This window comes from Lipotes vexillifer, unplaced genomic scaffold, assembly GCF_000442215.2.
Source record: "Lipotes vexillifer unplaced genomic scaffold, Lipotes_vexillifer_v1.1 scaffold1018, whole genome shotgun sequence".
NCBI classification, from domain to species: Eukaryota; Metazoa; Chordata; class Mammalia; order Artiodactyla; family Lipotidae; genus Lipotes; species Lipotes vexillifer.
Genome location: NW_006782724.1, coordinates 3215798 through 3219386, shown reverse-complemented (window position 1 = coordinate 3219386; position 3589 = coordinate 3215798). Strand labels below are relative to the sequence as shown.

Sequence of the window (3589 nt, the reverse complement as noted above, 5' to 3'; positions counted from 1 at the left end):
GCAAATTTGTCATGTGATGGTGAAAATCTGCGTCCAAAACTGTCAGGTAAGGACATTAAAAAATTAGTTATAATTAACAGACAACATTATATTTGTTTCATGTACACAACATATTCAATATTTTTATGCATTATGAAATGATCACGGCAATAAGACTGATCACCATACAAAGTTGTTCCAATATTATTGACTATATTTCCTAATTATACCCCGTGACTTATTTTTTTATTTTTAAGACTTTTTGGACGTGGACTCTTTTTTAAAGTCTTTTTTGACTTTGTTACAAAATTGCTTCTGTTTTATGTTTTGCTTTTCTGGCCGTGAGGCATGTGGGATCTTGGCTCCCCGACCAGAGATCAAACCCACATCCCCTGCACTGGAAGGTGAAGTCTTAACCACAGGACCACCAGGGAAGTCCCTACCCTGTGACTTATGTACTCTTCATCACACACGAGCATTGCTGGTCTCACTCATCGCCTTAGAGGAGGAACATTTAGAGAGCTCAGCTAAGTCCGTGTTCTTTGGCTTGCGGGATCTTAGTTCCCCAACCAGGGATTGAACCTAGGCTACAGCAGTGAAAGCACCGAGTCCTAACCACTGGACTGCCGGGGAATTGTCTAAATATTTTGTCTTGAACTATGTATTTGTAAGAGGTTAAGGAGAGGACTTTGAAGTTGCCCTCCACATGAATTCAGTCCTCTGGGGGAAAGAGTTTTCCACAACCACTTTTGAGTCCCAGTCTGCAGCCAGTAGCTGGCAGATTTGGCAGGTTACTGATTCTATTGAGAATCCAAGGAAACCAGGAATCCTCTCTCTTCCAATAAGAACTCACAAAATTTTCTGCATTTCCTCTGCAGGGGTTCTTGTCCCCTTGAAGCACATCTGTAGACTCCAGGTAAATTATATTGTTCTTGATCCTCTTCCCCCCAGAGAGGCCCTTGCTCATTATTAAAGAATCATATAATTTCATACTTAAAGGGCACTTCCGGGATCATGTAATTCAATCAAACTTTTTTTTAAATAGTGGAAGAAACAGAAGCCCAGGGAAATTAGTGACTAATGTCACACTGGATTAAAACCAAGCTATCTAGATTTAGTTGAAGGTTCTTTCGATGGTCCTCATTCCCATTTGTCTAGGAGATGTAACTAATGAGAACGTGGTCAAGCTGACCGCATTTTAACTTGTGGAATTTATTATTTTTCCTTCCCACAGTGTTTATTGGGTAACACTTTGGAATCCATTGAGGCTGCGCATGTTTTTAAGAGTTTACTTGAGTAATAAAAAAAAAAAAAGTTTACTTGGAGAATTCCCAGGTGGTCCAGTGGTTAGGACTCGGCGCTCTCATGGCCAAGGCCCCAGGTTCGATCCCTGGTCGGGGAACTAAGATCCCGCAAGCCACCCGGCGCGGCAAAATAAATAAATTAATTAAAAAAAAGAGTTTACTTGAACAACGTCTAGTCCTAGTGCATCATTTCAAAACCAGAAGCCCCAGGCCCATAAATCCAAACTGCACTTGCTCCTTTTCCCAGAATGTTTTTATGTAAATCTCCGGGGTTTGATCAGGATGTTTGGTTGTGGAGGGTGCAGTGATGGGAATGCAGAACTAGATTACACCAAGCTGGACTTTGCGGGGTGGGTTGTGGCGGCCATGGGGTAAGTGCTGAAAGAAGATAAGGAGACGAATTAGTGAAACTCCAAGACCAAGCTACATGCCTCCTTCCTGGACATCTGAGAGAGGCATATGTTGCAGCAAAAAGAACATCAGCTTAGTGGCCAAAGTCGGTTCTGTCATTGAGCAGCTGTGTAGCCTTGGTCAAATGAACTTGTGTACAGCAGTTTGCTTATGTATAAAATGGGAGTCATTAATACCTACCTTGCGGTTGTGTTAGATGGATAAGAGATAACATATATAAAGTCCCTGGTAAGTAATACATGTGCAAAAAATGCTCATGTGTATGTACATATATATATACATGTGTATGCCTGGAGTGTGTATATATATGGGGTGGGGTGTGTGTGTGTGTGTGTGTGTGTTGGGTTCCAAAGGGAAAAAGCCAAGGCTTTCTATTATAAAGTCTTGTTTTTTGTTTTTTGTTTTAAAAACAGGTGACACTCTCTGAAACACAAATTTCCACAGTTTCTAGGGGTATGTGAGTTTGAGTGTGAGCATTGTCATGGTCTATTCCTTCTTGCTTCACTCAAACATCATGGAAACAAGCTGAAAGGGAAATCGTATGTCTTCAACGTATCCCTCACCTTTCAGAATATAGAAAGAAAACAAAAAATTCTCAAAAGTTTTTGTCAACTGATTAAGTGTTAATTAAACATTTTATTTCCCCAGCACAAAATAGAGGGAAAGAAATTCCAGCCAAGAGTGTTTACTGTCTAGTTGGGAAAATAATGTTTTATACAGTAAACAACCAGAGAACAATACAAGGTGGTATGCAAGCCGTTACCAGCTAGCTCTCGTTTCAGAAGAAATGGTCCTAGGGGCTGGGTTTGGCTTGGAAAGGCATCTTGGGGGGCTCCCTAGGGTAGTATTTGAAAGTGGGCTTTGGAGGCAGCAGAAAGGAATGAGTCCTGGAACCACTACCAGTAGTTTTTGTCTGGTCACTAAATTCTAATCCTTGATCACCTCATTTGCGAAAAGAAGAAAATATTTGTTTCTCAGGGTGTTTTAAAGATTAAACAAGATAACATATATAGATCACTAAGCACAGACTCTGGCACGTACTGAGATCAACAAATTGGCTATATAATTGTGTTTCTTGTTCAAGGTGAATCTTAAAAAATCACAGGAGTTGTCAAGGATGTGGAGAAATTGGAGCCCTCGTGCATTGCTTGTGGGAATGTAAAATAGTGCAGCCACTCTGGAAAACAGTCTGGCAGGTTTTCAAAATATTAAACATGGAGTTACCATATGACCTAGCTATTCCACTCCAAGAGAAGTGAAAACATATATACACACAAACTTGTACACAAACATTCAGAGTATCATTGTTCTTAATAGCCCCAAAGTGGAGACAACCCAAATGTCCATCAGCTGACGAATGGATGAACATAATGTCATGTAGCCACACAGTGAAATATTATTCAGTAATAGAAAAGAATGAAATACTGATAACACGCTAAAATATGGGTGAACCTTGAAATCTAAGTGAAAGAAGCCAGGCACAAAAATCACATATCATATGATTCCATTTATGTGAAACGTCCAGAATAGGTGAATCATCCATAGAGATCAAAGCAGATTTATGGCTGCCAGGGGATGGTGTGTGGATGGTCCTGAGAAGAGAATAACTACAAATGGATTTGAGTTTCCTTTTGGGGGTGATAAAAATATTCTGGAATTAGATATTGGTGGTGGTTGCCCAACATTGCGAATGTACTAAATGCCTGTACACTTTAAACTAGTGAACTATATGGTATGTGAACTATATCTCAATAAAGCTGTGGGGGGGAAAAAAAAAGAGGTGAATCTTAAAAGACATGAGGTATTTGGACAAGTAGAGAGAAGCAAGCTGGCAGAGCAGAGGAGACACAGACCATGTGATCGGAGCAGCTGAGCCGTGGGTTTGAGAGAATTTG

The 3589-nt window shown here is 40.3% G+C and overlaps 1 non-coding gene across 1 annotated transcript; it reads left to right on the top strand.

Moving 5' to 3' along the window:
* Window positions 1-1308: 1308 nt before the first annotated feature.
* TRNAE-CUC (transfer RNA glutamic acid (anticodon CUC)) lies at window positions 1309-1381 on the top strand. Its single transcript has one exon. It is a non-coding gene; the product is annotated as a tRNA-Glu (tRNA).
* The last annotated feature ends 2208 nt before the right edge of the window (window positions 1382-3589 follow it).